Raw genomic sequence first — 23,219 nt, 5'->3', positions numbered from 1 at the left:
GAATGATCAACATAGTATAGTATATCAATATGAAGTTGAACTACTGCTTTAGGAGTTGAGAAGGACCTTCAACCCAGACATAAACTATGTTACCTCATACTTGCTTACATATGCTAATGATGGGAAACAGTTTGAATGGACTATATAATTTATCTTCCAAACTAGGACACATGCCCTAGACTGGAATCGAACCCGCGACTCTTTGGTCCGAGGGCCAACACTCTAACCGCTGAGCCAAACCGGCCAGGGCAAAGGGGGCACTTTTAATTCTACAGGACAAGAGGCAAAACCTAGGACTGCTCTGGGTGCAGTGGGATCCATGATGACCCCAGGCATAGGTAAAATATCACTGGATAGAAAATTGATTTGTGAGAAGATGTGGTGACATCAGATACGTGTATGCTCTAAGGATATCTCCGTTTCACAAACAGGAATCCTGGTCTAAGTGAAATAAAAGAAAACAATAAGCACTAAATTGGCCATTTCTAGCACCCGCCCTTGTTTCTAAAGGGCATTTAGAAATTCATCAGAAGGATTTGCTTTGGTCTAGTGTTCTTAACCTTAATGAGGTAATTTGGTTAACACTTAGAGAAGACTGTGGTGGGTGAAAAGAAGATTGGATGAGTCTTCCCTGAGAGGAAGGGGAAATATTAAATAATGGAATTAGCACACAACAGCTGGTAGGTTCAGCAGCATCATATCTCAGACAAACTAATGTACAATGCATTTATATTCTCACGCAAGTAGATGAGATACAATGGCATGCACAGAATTTGAATGTTTGAGATGCTTCATTTGGAGCCTGCCTACAGATCTAGCTGGCCCCTTTAGGCCGAAGTGATTTAGGAACTGGTAGGTGAGATTAAAAGGACAATAATTTACATATGTTTTTCTTTTGTGAGTTTTTATCTCCCCAAGTTTGAGGTGGGTTTCATACCTTTGTTAGAAGTCTTCCTGGAATGTGATTGAATCATGGTGGCAGCTGCTATACTATTAGAAGACATGGCTAAAGATGGACATTTCTCAGTAATCAGGTAAGTAGGCAAGCTGGTCTTTGTTCTCCGTGTAATGTGAAGTGCTCTCTGAGCTGCAGCATAGCCCATGAAAAGCAGCACATCTGAATCGACAAAGAGATCTTTATTTCTCTTCCACAGTGCACAGAGAAAAGGTAGAGAATTGGATGTGAATTTATTTCTTTGGGAGTGGGCGCTATCGGTTTGAGCAAAGGAAATGCTAATGGAAGTTATGTTCCCGCTTGGATACTCCGTTTCCTGTCTCACATTATTGTATTATGTTTTCGTGCGGGGTCTGGGTCTAGAAGTGTAGCCACCCACTCAGTGGCCAGGGTTGAGCACAAAGAAAAGCTTCCTGGGAGGGATCCATGCAGTTCTAGCTCTTCCTTGGGCTAAAAGGAGCATGTCCCCAGCTTGCCTGGGCCAGAGTCTCCCCATGTTGAAAATCCACATAAAGAGATAATTGAGGACATAACAAGATGATTAACAAGCCTTTGGGTTTGTCGAAAGAAAGTTGCCATCTAAATATTGCCTTTGGGTAAACTGTACTAGTATAGTATTTATTTTCAGGACCAAAGTTCTGAGTTCTTTTGTGTATAGGTGACCCTGAAGTCAATAGATCTATCATGGGCACATTCAGAAATTACCTTAGGGGTTGGTAAAATAGTAGTGATTAGAGGCACTATTGCCATTTTATGTCAATTTAGTAACTGAATGGTAAAAACAATAAATTTTTGTGCTATTATGATATTTTGAAATGTTTTCTAGCTACCCTAATTTGGCGTCACAATAATGGCTCTATTCAAGGTGGTAGCAATTTTTGTTGTCTTGTTATGGGTCCTGCATGGTGGTTGTTACACCAAATGGTGGAGAACTGTTTACCGCTACTTGTCCAATTTGAAATAGACTCAAAGGCTCTAAGTTCATACTGGGAAGAACAAAAATCACTGGAACTCCTTTGTTCACTTCGGCAAGCATAACTTTCTGTTAACCTTCCAGTCTTATTTTGGTTTAAAGATGTTTCACCTTAGATACCGGTAGCAGTGAGGGCAGCTCCTAGAACACTTGATCAAATAAAGGCAGGGAACATCCATTAGCGAAGCCACATCTGGGGTGGGAGGTGGGGCAGGGCATCTTGGAGACATCGCAGTCTGTAGAGCCTTCAGTCATTTGTCAAGTGGACATTGCACTCATCCATTGAATTAGGTCTTTTCTAGGCTCTGGCAAGGTAACAGGGAAAGCTGGAGAATCCTGTCCGATATAGGATTGTCAATTACAATGCAGCTACTTCCTAACCCAGCCCTTGGCAGCACTTTGGAACTCTGAGCGGGGAGCAACAGTTCATGGGAAACACGGGAAAATGGAAAGTCTTTGTCCTTCAGCAAAGTTGTCTTTTATTTTAAGCACACAACGCTGAGCACAACACTAGCAGAAGTCTTGCTGGATGTTGAAATGTACACATTTCTACCAGGTGGCTCTTATCCTTGATACTGCGCGCGGAAGGGTCAGAGTTAGCCACGGTGGTGTTCAGTTCCATTCCTGGGGCTTCCAGTGCCTCTGGCCTTCTTTGGAAACCATTTCCAGGTAATCTCCTTTTGCATCTTGCCAAGTAGCAAGAGCATGGAGGAAAACCCCGGAAGTAGCTTGTGGTGAAGTTTTAAGTTGTTTGGCTCCCATCCAAACACTCGTGAGCTTCATTTGTGTTCACATATAAGAAAAGCCAACCCGGATCTCCTAATAATGCTTTATTTAGTGCTTAAACTTTAATTGCAGGGTATAAATGATACCATTAGGAACCGATATCAATACGAATGCCACCTATATTATTATTTACTCGGCTGAAAACTAAGCGTGTTGAAATATATTTATTAACATACCCTAGAACTACACATTTAAAGCTTAATTCTGTGACTGTTCATGAATTCTCAGCATACTACAGTGTCGGGGCTTTCTGACTTGAGGTACATTTATTATAAAATTCAGGTAATGAAGTGTGTTAGGGCTTTTTTTTTTTCAGGTCACAAATACAACCTGGTTTATTCAGAAGATGAAGCACCCTTTGTGGAATTCTAGCCCCTTTAGCCAACAAACAGTTAAGTTCAGCATTTACGATGTATAAACTTTGCTCCTTAGCATTAAAATGTACCTTATTCATTCCTTAGATTTCTTTTTCAACCATGGCTATTGTTTGTCACTAACAGCTAGTTTTTGTGAAGTTAATAAATGTGCATAATAAGGACATAAACGTATGGAGAAGTAATACTGTAATCCTTTTGTTTGGATAATCAGTCTAATGTATGCAAATTAAACCTTATTAGTACTAGGGTTTTGTGTCTGCTTATCAAAATGTGCCATTTTCATGAAAATTGGAAGTCCATTATATAAAGTTATTATTAACAATCATTTAGGAATTATATACGGTATGCAAATTAAAGTTGATTACAACTAATTAAGGGCTTTCTTTGTTATTTGACCTTGTCTGCTTTTTATGTAAATATGTTTCTTTTGGTCTGGCATATTTTTAGACTCAGAAAAGTATATTAAGACAAGTTACATTATGTACTTTTTAATATATCTTTGTGTTGCCATCCTGCCCTCCTTTTACAGAGGCACACATGATATGTAGAGCCATGCCTCTAGCTGTTTGGGGTTGGTTTCTAGATGAATAGAATTTCAGAAATAGAAAACAATCAAATTTCTAAGTCTCTTCAATAAGTTCAGTGGTATGTGAGCACAAATCCAGGGTAACATATAAACAGTCTTCATGCCAGAATGCCCTTTTTTCCACCATTTATTGACTTTAGTGAGTCTTGGGTTACAGATTTCCAAATGAAGCTGGCCACGTAAGAAACATCCATACCTGCAAGAATTTTTATGAGTTTGTCTGAGCCAAACTGACGACAGTTACCCGGGAGCGAAATCTCAACAGATGGAGAAAATGCTCCAGAGAATGGCAGCTTTGCACCTTATTTTATACATTACAAGTCAAGGGAGGAGTCATAAGGAGGGTTACCATGAAATTCATTGGTGGTAGATTAGGGAGGCAGGTAGAAAGCAAAGTGGGAAAATCTCTGAGATTGGATAAAAAGTAAAATGGAGAGAGAGACAATTTTTTTTTACATTGGTGGGTACAGGATAGTCAACAATTAGCATGCACAGCACATAGAGGTGGTATGTGGGAGAACAAGATAACAATGAGGGGTTCTGTGGTCCGTGCTCTGGTGCAGTGGTTGTACCCTGAGGGGATTACCCTGACATTCCAAAGGTGTATTATCACAGATGCAGAAAGACAATAGACAGGCTCAGTTAAGGTAAAGTTTGACCTTTGTCAGGGAAGATACCAGCCCGGGACGTGACTACCCACCATGACCCGCCTTCAGTTAGGAAGTTCTCATTTCAGATCATCCTATATGGTTACTTTCAGTCTCCGAGTTTGTAAGGCCGCCATGCAGGCCTCCCCTGAGCTCGTCAGGTTTAGTATGTGGCCACATTTTTGTCCACAGAGTTAAGTAATAAATGATCTTTACTCATTTAATAAGGTGTCCTGCAAAGCCTAATTGTTATCTATGAGAGCATTGAGCTAAACATAAGTAATTTTACCACAGAAAGTGTAACAGGTCCAGGCCCAAGGGCGTCTAGGAAGAATCGTGTGCTTGTTGTGAAAATGGGAAGAATTTCTCAGCAGGCAAAGAGGAGACATTTGAAGTGAGACTATTTAGCACCAACGTTATATTTTTCCTCCAGTGCAGCTGTTCTACTTGTTCTCTGTGAACAAAGACACTTGATGCAGTGGCTGAAGCAAAGGATCCTGGAGCACTAGGTTTAATTACATCATAGAAAAGACCTGTTAATCAATAGCTTTCCATTTGCCTTGAAGTATATGGGTAGGAAAAAGAATGGGAAAGATGAACCACCCTAGGAGAGAGACCAGAATATTGCGTGAGTGGAGAAGAAGAAAACAGTATCTAGATATTTAAAAAAGGCAAGCTATTTAAAATTCTATAAAAGAGAAACTAGGAACCAAATCACCATTGAATTCATCAAAATTTATTTTATTTATTTATTTTTGGTACATGCACCTAGCAGGAACCGAACCCGGGATTCTCTGGTCCGCAGGCCAGCGCTCCAACTGCTGAGCCAAACTGGCTAGGGCTCATCAAAATTTTGAACATATTCTTTTATTTTTCTGCTTTGAATAGTAACAGTTTAATCTTTGGAAAAATGTCATTTGACTCTTATAAATGGATTAAAACCAAACTTTTAGTTGACATATAATATACGAGAAGAAAAGTACACGTAACATAAATGTACGGCTCGTTAAATTTTCACAAAATCAATGCTCTGATGTAACCAGGACCCAGATCAGGGAACAGCATGTTGACAGTACTCCAGGAGCCCTGACCTTTTTCATAAAACAGATGACAGTATATGTGTGGGTCTGTTTCTGGCCTCTCAGGGAGAACTTACATCTCTACCATATTGAGTCCTTCAATCTATGAACATGGTATATCTTTCATAAAGCGAAGCTTTATAATTCACTAGCGTCCCTGGAAAATGCAGAAAAATCAAGAAAAGAGACCAAGTTCATACATTTCTCTGGGATTTTGAGGGTCCCTGCACGGAGTAGATGTCCCACTGCACCATATTGTCTAGGGAGGATGCAGAGGTGCTGCTGGGCCCCGCGGAGTAGATCAAGCTTTCATGTGGAGCCCCCAGTTTTCTAGCCACTGCATGCTTTCATCATCCTTCTCATTGCAGGTGTGCGGTGTCTTCCTCCCTCCTCAGAGCATCAGCTGTTGAAGCCACTTTTGCTCCAGTTCCTCTGCTGTGAGTTTTCAGGATAACGCAGAGCATAGTGCCTTTGGTAGCCTTCCACTTTAGGTGCAGGGCTCTTAGTGAACGTTTTCTTCTGTGTTCCAAAGAGAAGCAGAATTTGTCCTTCTCAGGCTCAAAATGTGTCTTGCTAAAATGTACACACCATGACTTGGTTTTTATGTTTCCAGAGACCAAGTTTTTTGGAATAGTTTCACACATTTTTCTTTCCCCTCAGCAAGATATAGAACATTAGAATTTCTCTCTCCATGGAAAATTTTTCAAAAAGTCCTCATTGGCACCATGACTTAATAGGTGCAAATGCACCAAAAAATGATCTCATGATACTGGCCTCACAGAAATACAGGCTGTGTCTGAATTGTACCATAATAAAGGTGCTGCCGCGAGTGCAGCTTCCCGCCTTTCTAAGAAGATTCTTTGCTCTTGTAGGAGTTGCTGGGTGTGCCTGGAGAAGCTCCAACAAGGTTAATAAGTGCCTGTGGAAGCGAGAGAGGGAAGACTGAAAGAGAACCCAGGAAATTCTCACAATGGTGCACGGAAAACGAGGTAAGTGCCAAGTCTCTAGTCTGCCTTCAGAACAATGTAGAGAAACAAACACTGGGAGAGGTGTGGGTGACGCCCCCTGCTGTCAGGTGACTGGGTATGTAACCAGCACTTCCTTTCCCACGTGCTGGCTGTCAGCCTGGGAACGGGAGCTAGGGATGCAAGAGCGCTCTCACCTGGTCCTGGCAAATGAAAAACATGGGCCTGGCGGACTATAGTGAAGCTCTAAGAGCCCCACAGAACAGGGTCCCTAAAGTCACCATTTTGCTTTAGAAGGTTTATTATTTTACATTTCTCAAAATAACACGCTAAAATTACAGGCAACACAAACAAGATTCAAGCGATGTGAGTCTTTTAATTCAGGCAGAATTTAATGTGTAATTAAGATTAATTATACCATAATGGAATTGTAGACACATGATTATTGCATCACATTCCTTGCAGACGTGCATCTTGTTTCGCAGCGTTCTGGCTTCTCAGGTTGAAGAGCACGCTGAGAGCAGAGCCCTGGAATCTGACTGCATTGTGTGGGATGTGTTTGTTACAAGGTCGTTTTGGAAGTTATTATTTTTTATTTTTTTTGCCAGCAGTCATTTCAGAAGTGTTTGAAATATGCTCAGATGGGATTGCTTTGAAAAATTCTTGTTTTTTTGTTTTTTTATGAGAAAATATCTCCATTAGAAGCTCAAAGCATTTGTGTGTGCTGTTTATAAAGTTTAGGACATCAACTGAATGGAGGGGTTTGTTTATGGATTGTGTGTGAAGGTAACAAGAATTTATTTCTTGGTCATAAATTCAAAATATGAGTGGTGCCTTGGTTGGTATGGCTCAGTTGGTCGGAGCATCATCCTGTACACTGAAAGGTCGAGGGTTCAATTCCCGGTCAGTGTGCATGCTCAGGTTTTGGGTTCGATCCCCGGTTGGGGCACATATGGGAGGCAACCGATTGATGTTTCTCTCTCACATTAATGTTTCTCTCCCTCTCTCTCTAAAATCAATAAAAACATATTTTCAGGTGAGGATTAAGGAAGAGAGAGAGAGAAAGGAGCCTTCTCTCTCTATATATGTATATATATGTGTGTGTGTGTGTGTGTATGTATATATGTGTGTGTGTGTGTGTATGTATGTATGTGTATGTCTAATTTCTCCAAGTCCAATTAGACACAAAAAATATATATATTTTTTTAGAGAGAGAGAGAGAGAGAGAGAGAGGAAGTGAGAGGGAGAGAGAGAGAGAAACATCAGTCAGCTGCCTCCTGTACACCCAGGTATGTGCCCTGACTGGGAATCGAACCTGGGACCCTTTGGTTCACGGGATGACGCTCCAACCAACTGAGCCACACCAGCCACATCTTGGCGAATTTCTTGCCAAAAATATTCTCCCCTCACCAATGATACCCCAAACTCACAAAAACTTAAGAGTTTTAGTTTAGAAGACAAAGTTAAAAGATTTGGGTGTCATTGGAGCACAGGCTTGTCTCGAATTGTAAAGGTAAAGTGTTTTTCTGCATGCTCTGAGAATAAAAGTATATTGGCCTATTCCTGTAATATGTCAGTAATGTATTCCCAGTTGTGCTTGAAAACTTGTCTAGATACTATTAATCTCATTTGTCACACTATAATGTATCCTCTCTGTGTCATGCTCAACATACAAATACTCATTTTCTCACTTCAAGTGGGAGACTTTTAACATGGGTCAAATACCATTACAATGAACTCTGCAGGTATGCCAGATGCTCCCTTTATTATTTGGTGTGTGGATCAGAATTACTCCCCCAGCTCACACACCCTGTTGCTCACAGGTCAAGGGCTGGGGACACCGCAGCGTGGATGCAGGACCCTCTCAGGGAGCCAGGAGTTCTTTCATCAGCAGCAGGGCTTCTCAGCTGCAGTTTTTCTAAGTGCCATTGACCTTGAATAAAGCACTCAGGAGTCTTAGGAATTCAGCAAGGGCGGGTTAAGCTGGATTTCTTAGAAAGTGATATTTGTAAGAGACACAGCTAGCCAATAAGGACTCTGAGCCCGCAGTGCCTGGACCCCAGCTCCGCCACTCCTTGGCAGTGCCAGCTTCAGTGGGCGACTTAAACTAGCCAGTGCCTCAGTTTCCTCATCTGCAAAGTGGAGATTAAAATGGTACTCAAAGCATAGGGCTATTGGGAGGATTAAACGACTCGATATATATAATGCATTTGAAATTGTGCCTGACACACAATGAGCACTCTTTAAATGTTTGCTATATTATTATTATTAGTTCCTTGAGGGAGAAATTGGACACAAAGCCTGGGGTTGTAAGAGAAAAGGCGGGAAGGAGGCAGGGAGTGACAGTCTCAGGTAGGTAGACAGAGCTTTAGAATAGACTTCTATTCCAGGAGAGAGCTAGGATACAAAGCAAGAAACTGAGATAGAAGTATCTTTGTAGAGGTGACTCCGCAGGCATTAGGGAAGAATTGCAATGCCCAGAGATGTATGTGTCCACTTACATTACCATAGTCACTCTGGATCCTGGGTGGATAACAGCATAGCCAATTTCATACCTCACCAGCTGAGGGTCTTGATGCCCCTAGAATACCTCCAGCCCCAGCCAGGATTGGCTGACTTACTCAAAATGGAAGGCATCAATGGGCTGACCTGGACATTGTATGGCAGAATATAAATCAGTTGTCCCCTCTTCTTCCTCTTCCTCTACTTCCTTTTTAAAAAAAATACTCACCCAAGGGTATTTTTCCATTTATTTTCAGACAGAGTGGGAGGGAGGGAGGGAAGGAGGGAGGGAGGAAGGGAGAGAGAGAGAGAGAGAGAAAGAGAGAAACATCCACGTGAGAGAGACACATCAATTGGCTGTCTCACGCATGACCCGACTGGGGCCGGGCATGAACCACAAACAAGGTACATGCCCTTGACCGGAATCGAACCCCCAACTCTTTGGTCTTTAGGCCGATGCTCTACCTAAACTGGCCAGGGCTACTTTCTTCTTCTATTTTTTTTAATGGAAAAGGACACATCGAGTGGCTGCCACCCGCACGACCAACCAGGGCCGGGGACAAACCAAAACCGAGGTACACACCCCTACTGTGAATAGAACCCGGGTCTCTCAGGACCACAGGCTGATGCTCTAACCGCTGAGCCAAACTGGCCAGGGCCATTCACATTGTTTTTAAAAAAATATTTAAAAATTGATTTTTAGAGAGACAGGAAGGGAGAGGGAGAGAAAGAAACATTGATGAGAGTGAAACATTGACCGGCTGCCTCCTGCACACCCCCCACTGGGGATTGAGCCCAAAACCTGGGCTTGTGCCCTGACCGGGAATTGAACTGGGACCTCTCAGTCCATGGGACGATGCTCAATCCACTGAAGCACACCAACCGGGCCCTCTGCCCATTTTTAAATTGGATTGTTTGTCTTCTTTTTGTTGAGTTGTATGAGTACTCTATGTATTTTGATTATTAACCCCTTATCAGATGTATCATTGGCAAATATGTTCTCCCATTCATTGTGTTGTCTTTCCATTTTGTTGATGGTTTTATTTGCTTTGAAAAAACTTTTTATTTTGATATAGTCCCATTTATTTATGTTTTCTTTCATTTCCCTTGCCAAAGGAGATACATCTGAAAAAATATTACTATGGGAAATGTCCAAGATTATACTGCCTATGTTTTCTTCTAGGATTATTATGGTTTTAAGTATTGCCTTTACATTTGTAATCCATTTTGAGTTTATTCTTATGTATGGTGTAAGAAGGTGGTCTAATTTAATTGTTTGCACGTTATCTGTCCAGTTTTCCCGACACCATTTATTGAATAGACCGTCTTTACCCTGTTGTATGTTTTGGCCTTTTCTCAAATATTAATTGACCATAAAGGTGTGGATTTATTTTTGGGCTCTCTGTTCTGTTCCATTGTTCTATATGTCTGTTTTAATGACAGTACCATGCTTACTATGCTTTGTAGTATAATTAATTTGATATTAGGTAGCATGATTCATCCAACTTTGTTCTTTTCTTTCAAGATTGCTGTGGCAATTTGGGGTCTTTTGTTGTTCCATATACATTTTTGGAATATTTATTCTAGGGCTGTGCAATATGCCATTGATATATATAACTTATCTTTATTGTTGAATGTATTACAGATGTTCCTCATTTTTCCCCCATTGACCCCCTCCTCCCCACTCCCACCCCCCTCCTGCCTTTCCCCACACTATTGTCTGTGTCCATTGGTTATGCATATATGCATATAAGTTCTTTGGTTTCTTTCTCCCCACCCCCAACCCCCCTTCCCTTTGAGGTTTGTCAGTTTAGCAACCAATTTGTACTTCTTAATCCCTTCACCTTTTTCACCCATTCCCCCAACCCCGCTCCCATCTGGCAACCAACAAAATGTTCTCTGTATCTATGAGAATGTTTCTGTTCTGCTTGTTCATTTTGTTTGTAGATTCAATTGTTGATAGATATGTATTCATTGCTATTTTGTTTGTTCATATTTTTTATCTGTTTCTTCAAAAAGACCCTTCAACATTTCATATAATAATGGTTTGGTGGTGATGAACTCCTTTAACTTTTCCTTGTCTGGGAAACTCTTTAAATGGCCATCGATTCTAAATGATAGCTTTGCAGGATAGAGTAATCTTGGTTGAAGGTTCTTGCTTTTCATCACTCTGAATATTTCTTGCCACTCCCTCCTGGCCTGCGAAGTTTCTTTTGAGAAATCAGCTGACAGTCTTATGGGGACTCCCTTGTAGGTAACTAACTGCTTTTCTCTTGCTGCTTTTAAGATTCTCTCTTTGTCTTGAACCTTTTGCATTTTGATGATGATGTGTCTTGGTGTGGGCCTCTTGGGGTTCATCTTGTTTGGGAATCTCTGTGCTTCCTGGACTTGTATGTCTGTTTCTTCACCAAGTTAGGGAAGTTTTCTGCCATTATTGTTTCAAATAGGTTTTTGATTTCTTTTTCTCTCTCTTCTCCTTCTGGCACCCCCAAGATGCGAATGTTGGCACACTTGAAGTTGTCCCAGAGGCTCCTTACACTATCCTTATTTTTTTGGATTCTTTTTTCTTTTTGCTGTTCTGATTGGGTATTTTTTGCTTCCTTATATTCCAAATCGATGGTTTGCTTCTTGGCTTTACCTACTCTACTATTGAATCCGTGTAAATTATTCTTTATTTCAGTTAGTGCCTCCTTCATTTCTGACTGTGCATCCTTCATTTCTGACTGGTCCTTTTTAATGCTCTTGAGGCCCTCACTGAGTTAATTGAGCATACTTATAAGCAGTATTTTGAACTCAGCATCTGTTAGGTTGCTTATCTCCATTTTGCTTAGTTCTTTTGCTGGAGTTTTATTCTGTTCTTTCATTTGAGACCTGTTTCTTTGTCTTGTCATTTTGGCTGCCTCCCTGTGTTTGTTTCTATGTATTACTTAACAAGAGGTATGGGGCTAGCTGAGACCAGATGCTGCTTGTTTGAAAGAAATTAGGAAAACCTGAAGCAGGCTCCAAGACAGGCCAATCCCATGGTAAAGCACCTGGCAACAGCTTGGGTGGGCCTGAAAGTTGGGTGGGGCGGGGCCATCAGTGTGAGCCAGGTTGCTGGAGTCCCAGACCTGGCGGCTGTCTGCCACCCCAGAGAAGGGCTCACCAAAGGAACGAAGGCCTCTGACAGCACGTCTGTCCAGGAGAAAGCCCCCTCTCCAGCCCTCGCTCCAATGCCAAACAGGTCAGTTCTTTACTCTATGGCTCTGGCGCCCCTCAAGCTCCTTCCCCTCTGAGCTTAGAGGGAGAGAGTCTGATAAGTCCGTGCGCGGGCCCTTTAAGAGGAGCTGCCTGGGGCTCCAGCTGCCTCAGCCTCCCTGAGCCTCAGTTCCTGCTGGTTTTTCCAGCCAGAAGTTATAGGGATTCTCTTCTTGGCACTGGAACCCTGAGCTGGGCGCCTGGTGTGGGACGGGGACCCCTCAGTCCTCAGGGAGGACCTTCCCAGCCGCGGGAGCCTCCTGATTTTTATCCGCCACACGTGGGTGTGGGACCAGCCCGTCTGCCTCCGCCCCTCCTACCAGTCTTGGTGTGGCTGCTGCTTTAATTCCATAGCTGTAGGACTTCCATTCAGCTTGATTCCAGGCAATTTTGAATGATGGTTGTTCTGTAGTTTAGTTGTAACTTTGATGTGGTTGTGGGAGGAGGTGATACCGCGTTTACCTACCCGCCATCCTGACTGTAAGTCTCAAGGTAACTTTAGATTTCTGACTTGATCTCATTGTTGACCCATTCATTGTTTAGTAACATGTTATTTAGCCTTCACATGTTTATAGTTGATTTCTAGTTTCTTAAAATTGATTTCTAGTTTCATACCATTGTTTTTAAACTTGAGTCAATATAAACCTTGGTCAAATGTTATGAAAAAAAAGTACATGTTTTTACAAAAACAGGATGTGTCAGGACACTGGGGCTTCTCCCCCTTTGGGTGGCCCTAGGAGAGGGGATTGGAGTCTCACATATATGTGTTTCTATCTGCTCCCCCATCCTTCTCACCCCATCCTCCAAGAACGAGCAGTGCTCTGTGCCCTAGTAAGTAAACTAACATCCCTATTCTGTGGGGAAACGGCTAGTTGAGCTTTGCCATTTTCTTCCCACCCCTGGAGGAGGGAGCCAGGATTAGCCAAACTCTTTCTCTTATAATTGTTCACCCCTGTTGGCCAGACCAAAGGGATGCTGCTCTGTACAGTAGAGTCCAAGGAGGTGTCAGCTCATCGTGTTATTCCTGTTTGCACCATAAATGGAATTCTTCTGTGTCAGCTCATCATATTATTGCTATTCACACTCTAAGTGGAATTCTTCATTGAATCATTCACTTCTCGGTGGAAAGCTGACATGTTCTGGGCAAATCTATCTCTGTTTTTTGTTAAAAGATTTTTCTCTGTGCCTTCCATCAAGTTTTCAAAACACAGATGCATAGCGTGCTGCTTCTCTGGAGGCTGGCTATTCATAATACTGTTCCTTAGGTCAGAAACATACTTTACATTAAGAAGTATTAAGCCAAGTAGGGGTTGGTACATACACCACTGGTTCCTACAGTCTTCAAAGATGATGATTTTCAGCACTGTTGACAGCATCTGCTGGATCATCTCTGGATGCTACTGCATGATATGCATAAAGCAGTCACTCCTGGTTCAGGGGTGTTGTCCTCTTCTTGGTGCATGCAACAGGTCCTTGAAGAGTATGTCATAATGTGGTTCAGGCAGGAGTAGCAGCCTGTGCATACCATGGGGTCAAGTACCATAAGTCCTTCAGATATGGAAGAAAGAATATACATGATGACATGAGATTCCAGGGTTGCAATCAAGTTGCGGTCCTATGTCAGGACTTCCAGTAGTGAATAGAAAGTCTACCTGAGCTTAGGGTAATCCAGGAGATCACTGTGGGGAATAGAGAGGGGCATCTTGATGAAGGTCTGGAGAGCAATTGTCCAGGGCATTGTCTCCACGGAGACAGAAGATTCCAAAATTAATTTAATTCCCACTGAGAGCAGCCTTCAGCATGGAGAAGCAGATAGAGATGGCCTTGAGCTTCGGTGCATAGACCTGATCCTTTGAGACCTCTCCTAGTGTCAGGATGTGATTGCCATACATTGTTATCATCTTTCTAGTTTCTCTGAAGAGTAAGATGCCATTGGGGGGAAGAGACATAAAACGAGTCGTTGGGATTTATTATGAACTAATTCAGTCATCAGTTTGAGCACAGGTATGATACAGGCTGGATCATGGTACCATACCTCAACTGACTTCTGGAGACATGGCATATAGGATGAGTATATCCATTCAAATAGCATCATGAAGCTGCTCTTGGCATTGAAGGTGAAAACTGTTCCTCTCAGGTCTCTTACCAGGACAACTGGAGTTCGGTTTACCTCTTGCTCATTGAAACTATTTGTGCTAAACATCTGGGCCACAGCCTCAAACGCTGCTGTGAGTGGCAGCATGTATTGCTCATACTGATCTTCATCTTCTCCTGAATCCACCATGAGGAGATGCCCAAGTGCTATATAGAAGGTAGCTCGGTACCACATGTCTGTCAGGTTGGACCAATTGTTAATATTCAAAAATGAAAAGTTCTGACTCATGTGATTATTCAGCATGAACTGTACTGCACTAAGCTTCACTAGTTTCCTTATACTACTGTATCCAATGGAGAGGTCATTGAGAAGCTGTCGTGTCATGGAGGCGATTGGTTCACAGTGACCTCAGTACTTCAGGTTGGTGATGGTGTTTCCTATGAAGATGCTTAGGACCATGATCTCATCATTCAAACCAGAACTTCCAAGAGTCAACAGTACAGCTTAGAGGATTTTTTCATCTCGTCCCCAATGTAAATTTTATGAAACTGGCCCTGGCTGGTTTGGCTCAGCAGTTAGAGCGTTGGCCTGGGGTCCTGAGAGACCCGGGTTCGGTTCCCGCTAAGGGCACGTGCCTCGGTTGCAGTTTGTCCCCGGCCCTGGTTGGGTCATGCGGGTGGCAACCGCTCGATGTGTCCCTTTCACGTCGATGTTTCTCTCTCTCTCTCTCTCCCCCCCTTCCACTCTATCTGAACAAAAAATGGGAAAATGTCCTCGGATGAGGATAAAAAAAAAATTTATGAAACTGTTCAGCCATCTCAGCATGGCCAGTTCTAGCTTCTCGTTGCCCTCCTGAGCCAGCTGAGAATCTGTTAGGTCATCAGCTGGAGCACCCGACAGACAAGCTCACCATCCATAGCATGTGGCTCATCAGTGCTGGCTAAAGAGACCCGGCCACCAATCACTGCACCAATGACATAAACCAGCAATGTTAGCCTTCCCTCCTGCACTGCAATATCCATTGGGCTTGTGCTGGTGTTCTGCAGCAGCTCCTCATAGGACTGGGCCGATGGTCAAACAACTGCATGAGGAGGGCACACGTCTTCTCGTATGTACAATGCCCAATGGTAGACAGTTGATCTAACTGCTGCTGGACCAGACCTGTATTTTCCAGAGGATCTTCCAGTCCATCTCTCAGTATGATGTGCACAGATTCCAAATGGGATGTAAGGTAGGCTTTGGTGACTTCAGGAGTATAAGTTTCTAGCATGTGGGGCTCTGTGGCTTTCACATATGGCACAGAGGCTGCCAACCACCGCCATAGGCTCAGGAGATGGTGCACACTATTTGGGGCAAATTCCCAGTGCTGTAGGTGGTCACTGTGAAGTTAGCTATCAATCAGATAACCTCAGGGTAGTTTTCCACCTTTACTAATTTCCCCAGTTGGTAGTTACTCTTCAGTCAGGCCCGTAGTCTGCAAAACTCATAGTAATTGTTTGAGTCTGATAAACTGTGGCTATTTCTAGTTTAACACCATCAATAAGATGAGAGAGAAATTTAGCCCTCTTTGCTTTGTTAAACAGGGATCTTCTAACTGAGGCAATCTGTACTAAACAGGATAACACCAGAGATGAAAATGAAGGAGATATGGACTGATACAAGTCAAAAAACAGCTGCAGAGTTGAAGAATCTAAGAATGCTGATCTCCAGCTGGTGGGAATCTGTACTGTGCACAGATCATCTGAGGACTCATCAGTAGATGTGCCGATGAAATCAGAGTTTAGGCAGTTAGGAGTGAGTTTGAGCAGTTGCATAAGCAAATTATGCTGACTTTCATCATTCAAGTTTAGATACTTTCCTGGAGCCTGTTTTAGTAAATTGCAGGAAAGTGTGAAGATATCAAATGACGACGAATCTTGGAAAGAAGAGGCTATTTTTCTGTGTTTGGTTAAATGATGGGTGGTGTCTCCTTGATTAATTTCATTGGTTAGCTGAGATAAAATTGTGACGCCAGTGATGCAGTATTCAACACTATTCTGTAAATACCTTGTGACATCTGTGATTGTATTTCTGAAGACATAGTCATCATTCTGACAGACAAACAAGGCTAGTTTTGTGATTCTGGCATATAACTGAATCAGTGCTTGTGTCACGAAAGTTGCCAACTTTGGCTGAATGGCAAAGTAGACATAGTTCTGAATGTCTATTTGCTGGTGGAGGGTTGTTGGTGCATGATGCAAGCTTTGTGAGGCATATAGCTGGCAGTAACTGGGAGTACGATGAACTTCCTCTTTCAAGGAGTAGCTGGCACTTGCTCAGGCAATCAGGGCTGTTGTTGAATTCAACCAAGGCTTTCTCTGCCTGGAGTCAAGTGGTTGTAGCTATGGTTTCATATAGCTGTTTGCACCGGTTCTCTAGCTGGGCTAGGCTCTGCCAGTTTGCTCTCGGAGATTCTTCATGTTAGTGCCCTAGTTCTTTTGACACAACACCAGGATTATTATAGTTTCCTTGCTTCCTGATATACAAAGATGATACAGGCTTCTCTTATATATCTCCTGTCCTTGCTATTTTTCCAGAAAGTTCTGGTTCCCTTTAGTAGGAAATAGTATTTGGAGATCACAATCTGGGTCATGGGGTGCTCATTATTATTGAGCAAATGCTTCTTATTTAATAGTATGTTCTTCTTTCCAATGACAAAGGTAATACATAGTCATTGTATAAAATTTGGAAGATACCAAAAACAACAAAGACCATCACTATTTATATTTTGATCTACCTGACATAGGTGAAATCATATGGTATTTGTCTTTTTGTGACTGGCTTATTTAATTGAACACAATGTCCTCAAGCTTCATTCATGTAGCATGTGTCAGAGTCTCCTTCCATTTTAAGGCTGAATAATATTCCATTGTATGCATATACCATGTTTTATTTAACCATTCACCCCTTGATGGACACTCAGGTTGCTTCCTCCTCTAGGCTATTATGAGTAATGCTGGTATGGACAGAGATGTACAAATATTTCTTTGAGACCTTGCTTTCAGTACTTTTGTATTTTTACAATTTACTTTTGTATTTTGCTTTTCTATGTAGTATTAAAAATCTTATTTAGATAAATAGTTGCAAATGGTAATATTTTGTAATAGCTTGCCATAGAGTCTTGTGACTCATCTGAATGTCAGCTCATGTAGAATCCTGTAAGAAGAATTATGAGACATTTTAGTTCCAAAGTTAATTATTAGCAATACTTAAAAACATATTTTTTTCAACCATTGAGTGTACAATTTGGACAGTGAGTGAGTTTCTAGCCAGCTAAAATCTATCTGATGGCATAATTTCTTCTTTTTTTTTTTTTATCCTCACCCGAGGCCATTTTTCCATTTTTTGTTCAGATAGAGCGGGAGGGAGAGAGAGGAAGAGAGAGAGAAACATCGACGTGAAAGGGACACATCGAGTGGCTGCCACCCGCATGACCAACCAGGGCCGGGGACAAACTGCAACCGAGGTACGTGCCCTTAGCGGGAACCGAACCCGGGTCTCTCTGTACCGCAGGCCGACGCTCCAACCGCTGAGCCAAACCGGCCAGGGCCTGATGGCATAATTTCTGATATCGTTCAAAGGAATCTTTGACCTGTCACTGTCCTTTTTTTTTTTATTCTTTCAAACTTTCAAAATAATCAAGGATATTTTGTTCTTGTTGAGGACTCTATATTTTGTTTTAGTTTCATTTCTGGCATTTATTTTTAGTTTTTAAACTTGGTAACATTATATCTCTATTGCTAAACTGATTTGCTGGACATATTAAATATCCATTTAATAAATGTTTGATCTTGGGTGGTAAACATACAATACAGTATACAGATGATATATCATAGAATTGTACACTTGAAAGATATATAATTTTAGTAACCAATTTCACCCCAATAAATTGAATTAAGAAAACCCCACACAAATGCTAATAGGATATCCATGCCAGGTCTACAGTTCACAAATGATGAAGAAAATAAATATGATTCTTAGCTTCATGGAACTTACAGTTTAGTAGAGTTGATGAATAATAAATAAGTAAACAAAAAATTAGGTAAATACTTGCAAAAATTGTTCAGCCAGTGTGGCTCAGTGGTTGAGCCTCGACCCATGCACCAGGAGGTTGTGGGTTCGATTCCTGGTCAGGGCACATGCCCAGGTTGTGGGCCCGATCCCCAGTGGGGGGCATGCAGGAGGTGGCCAATCGATGTTCTCTCTCATCAATGTTTCTATCTCTCTCTCCCTCTCCCGTCCTCTCTCTCTAAAATCAATAAAGAAAAAAAATACTTGCAAATAATAGCATTGTATGATGGAAAAGAACAGTATACTGTAAGAAAGAATAAGGGTGACTGCTTTAGATTGAGTGGGCAGGGAAGGTGACATTTAGGATGAGCCCTGATGGCAAGAAGTTCCCAGACAGTGGGAACAGCAAGGATAGTGGTCCTAAGGCATGAAAGAGCTTGGTGTGTTTGATAAATTGAGAGACCCATGTGGCTGAACCATATTCAGTGTATTAGTTTTCTATTGCTGCTGCAACAAATTGCCTTAAGTTTATTACAGTTCTGGACATCAGAAGTCTGACATGAGTCTTCTAGGGATAAATTTAAGGTGTCAGCAGGGCTTAGTTCCTCCTACAAGCTCTAAAGGAGAATCAGTCTCCTCGCCTTTTCTAGCTTCTAGAGGCTGCTGCCTTTTCTTTTCTCTTGGCCTCTTCCTCCATCTTTGAAGTGTGTTTCCCAAACCTCTGATTCTGTTATCACACCTTCTCTGACTCTAATCTTCCTGCCTCCCTCTTATAAGGACCCTTGTGATTACATTGGACCCCCTCTGGGTAATCCAGGATCATCTCATCTCAAGATCCTTAATCATATCTTCGAAGTCTCTTTTGCCATGTGAGTAGCATTCACAGGTTCCAGAGAAATGTCAGGGGCCATTATTCTGCCTACCACATTCAGAGAGTAGAGAAATGAGAAACAAAGCTATGTAAGTGAGTGTATTACGTGCTATCTCAGGACTTTTTTAGTTAGTGGAGTTAACAAAAGGACCCCACCACATTGTGATTTAAACAATGTAGAAATTTATTTCTCTTTCATGTAATGATCCAGAGGATGACAGTCAAGGGCTAGAAGAGTGGCTGTCTGCCTCAAGGTAATTCAGAGCTCCAGGCATGTTCTGCCTTGTTGCTTTGCCAACCTTAACACTGGGCTTTCTAGTCATGGTCTAATACGATTATGAGTCCATACTTAAGACAGTGGGAATGTGGGACATTGGGACAACACACCCATTCTTCTTATAAGCATGACCCAGAAGAGGCACACAACATTTTTGTTTTTGTTTGAATCCTCACCCGAGGATATTTTTTTTATTGATTTTTTTTAAGATAGCGAGGGAGGGAGGGGGGCAGAGAGAGAGAAACATAGATGTGAGAGATACATCGATTGGTTGCCTCCCGCATGACCCTGACCTGGGATCGAACCAACAACCAAGGTACATGCCCTTGACCAGGAATCAAACCCACGACTCTTTGGTCCATGGGCTGACATGCCAACCATTGAGCCAAACCAGCCAGGGCAAGGCACATAACATTTTCACTGACATCTCAATTGTTTGTACTTTGTCACATGGTCATACCTGGCTGCCAGGGAGGCTGGGAAATGTAGTCTTTGGGTAGGAGGAAAAGGTTCCAGCCAAAAACCAGGCGTTCCATTATTAAAGGAAAGGGGGGGGGGAACAGAAATATGTCTCTGAAGCAAATTCCTTCATAAAAATACCAATTTTTTGTTTTATTTGAAAAATTGGTACTTGTACCTTGCCTTGAGATGGCTATTGGCCTTCATTATAAAGAAGGAAATTATGATACTTGCTGCCCATGTAATTACAAACACCTCTGTAAAGTCTGTAATTTAAAGTCTGCTCCTTAATAAAATTGACAGTTTGTATGGCATTATTCAGCTCTATTTTGAAAGATGCTGACATCTTAATAATGCTTAGAGCTTGTCTAAATAGAATAAGAACTACCGTAGTTGAAAATGTTATGGCACAACATTGATCAAAGTCCCTACTTCTCCAGTTTATTCACTAAAGGGCTTACTACTTTATTATTAACATTTTGATAATAAATGAAAACTTAGCAACATACTTAAAGAGACTTAAATTTCTGTTGAATAAGTGATAACTGGCTTATACACTAAAAATCTTCTTAATAGTTACCTGGAAGAACATATAAAAATAGGCAAAGAGGAGAAATACACAAATCCATACTCTTATGCAGGTGAATTGTGGATTTCACATAACAGCCTTCGAACAGATTCATCAGATATGTACATTCTTGGATTCTTTTCCAGTTATTTCAGATAATGGTACAAATCATATGTTTGGAGCAGTTGGCTTATGTACTATTCATTCAGTAAATATCTATTGAGTACCTACTATGTATCAGGTGCTGTTCTAGGTGCTTATGGCACATCAGTGAATAAAAAAGACAAATACCCCTTCCCTTCATGGAACTTCCATCTGTGTTGCAATATCAATAGATCAGGGCCTACTAAGTACTTTTTATAAAAATGTGAACTTTTATAATTGAAATCTGCCATACATACAGAAAAGTACAGAAATCATAACTGAAAAGCTTAATGAATTTTCACGAAGTGAACAAACCAGTGTAACCAGAACCCAAGGTAGCGTTTGTGCTGCCTCAGTCTCTGTTTCCAGGGAATAACCACTATCCTGGATTTCTAATACCATTGACTAGATTTGTCTGCTTTTAAACTTTATGGAAACGGAATCATACAGCACATTGTCTTTTGCGGCAGAGTTCTTTTTTTTTTTTTAAACTTATCTTTATTGCTGAATGTATTACAGATGTTCCTCATTTTTCCCCCATTGACCCCCTCCTCCCCACTCCCACCCCCTCCTGCCTTTCTCCACACTGTTGTCTGTGTCCATTGTTATGCATAAAAGTTCTTTGGTTTATTTCTTCCCGCCCCCCAACCCCCCTTCCCTTTGAGGTTTGTCAGTTTAGCAACCAATTTGTACTTCCTAATCCCTTCACCTTTTTCACCCATTCCCCAAACCCTCCTCCCATCTGGCAACCAACAAAATGTTCTCTGTATCTATGAGAATGTTTCTGTTCTGCTTGTTCATTTTGTTTGTAGATTCCATTGTTGATAGATATGTATTCATTGCTATTTTGTTTGTTCATATTTTTTATCTGTTTCTTCAAAAAGGCCCTTCAGCATTTCATATAATAATGGTTTGGTGGTGAGGAACTCCTTTAACTTTTCCTTGTCTGGGAAACTCTTTAAATGGCCATCGATTCTAAATGATAACTTGCAGGATAGAGTAATCTTGGTTGAAGGTTCTTGCTTTTCATCACTCTGAATATTTCTTGCCACTCCCTCCTGGCCTGCAAGTTTCTTTTGAGAAATCAGCTGACAGTCTTATGGGGGCTCCCTTGTATGCAACTAACTGCTTTTCTCTTGCTGCTTTTAAGATTCTCTCTTTGTCTTGAACCTTTTGCATTTTGATGATGATGTGTCATGGTGTGGGCCTCTTGGGGTTCATCTTGTTTGGGACTCTCTGTGCTTCCTGGACTTGCATGTCTGTTTCTTCACCAAGTTAGGGAAGTTTTCTGCCATTATTGTTTCAAATAGGTTTTTGATTTCTTGTTCTCTCTCTTCTCCTTCTGGCACCCCCAAGATGCGAATGTTGGCACGCTTGAAGTTGTCCCAGAGGCTCCTTACACTATCCTTATTTTTTTGGATTCTTTTTCTTTTTGCTGTTCTGATTGGGTATTTTTTACTTCCTTATATTCCAAATCGATGGTTTGCTTCTTGGCTTTACCTACTCTACTATTGAATCTGTGTAAATTATTCTTTATTTCAGTTAGTGCCTCCTTCATTTCTGACTGGTCCTTTTTTTGCTCTTGAGACCCTCACTAAGTTCACTGAGGTTCTCACTAAGTTCATTGAGCATCCTTATAAGCAGTGTTTTGAACTCAGCATCTAATAGGTTGCTTATCTCCATTTCGCTTAGTTCTTTTCCTGGAGTTCTGTTCTTTCACTTGGCGCCTGTTTCTTTGTCTCCTCATTCTGGCTGCCTCCCTATGCCTGCTTCTATATATTACTTAATGAGAGGTATGGGGCTAGCTGAGACCAAGTGCTGTTTGAAAGAATTTAGGAAAACCTGAAGCAGAATCCAAGACAGGCCAATCCCATGGTAAAGCAACTGGCAACAGCTTGGGTGGGCCTGAAAGCTGGGTGGGGCGGGGCCTCAGGGAGTCACCAGGGTGGGGCAACCAGTGTGAGCCAGGTTGCTGGAGTCCCAGATATGGCGGCTGTCTACTGCCCCAGGGAAGGGCTCACCAAAGGAACAAAGGCCTCCGACAGCATGTCTGTCTCAGAGAAAGCCCCCTCTCCAGCCCTCGCTCCAAGCCAAACAGGTCAGTTCTTTCCTCTGTGGCTCTGGCGCCCCTCAAGCTGCTTTCTCTCTGAGCTTAGAGGGAGAGAGTCTGAAAAGTCCGTGCACGGGCCCTTTAAGGAGCTGCCTGGGGCTCCAGCTGCCTCAGTCTCCCTGAGCCTCAGTTCCCGCTGTTTTTTCCAGCCAGAAGTAATGGGGACTTTTCTTCCTGGCACTGGAACCCTGAGCTGGGCGCCTGGTGTGGGATGGGGACCCCTCAGTCCTCAGGGAGGACCTTCCCAGCCGAGGTGTCCTCCTGATTTTTATCCGCCACACGTGGGTGTGGGAGCAGCCCGTCTGCCTCCGCCCCTCCTACCAGTCTTGGTGTGGCTGCTGCTTTAATTCCTTTTTAATTCCGTAGTTGTTGGACTTTCATTCTGCTTGATTTCAGGTGGTTTTGAATGATGGTTGTTCTGTAGTTTAGTTGTAACTTTGATGTGGTTGTGGGAGGAGTCGATACCGCATTTACCTACCTGCCATCTTGACCGAAAGTCCCTGTGGCAGGATTCTTTTTCTCAACATTTTGTTCATGA

At 42.1% G+C, this 23,219-nt stretch overlaps 1 pseudogene; it reads right to left on the bottom strand.

Annotated features, from left to right (window-relative positions):
- Positions 1-13,162: 13,162 nt before the first annotated feature.
- Positions 13,163-23,166, bottom strand: LOC118635524 (annotated as a pseudogene).
- Positions 23,167-23,219: the final 53 nt, after the last annotated feature.

Source organism: Molossus molossus, unplaced genomic scaffold (genome assembly GCF_014108415.1).
Source record: "Molossus molossus isolate mMolMol1 unplaced genomic scaffold, mMolMol1.p scaffold_m16_p_2, whole genome shotgun sequence".
NCBI lineage: Eukaryota > Metazoa > Chordata > Mammalia > Chiroptera > Molossidae > Molossus > Molossus molossus.
Note: the sequence above shows the minus strand (reverse complement) of the source record. Positions and strands in the feature narration are given on the sequence as shown.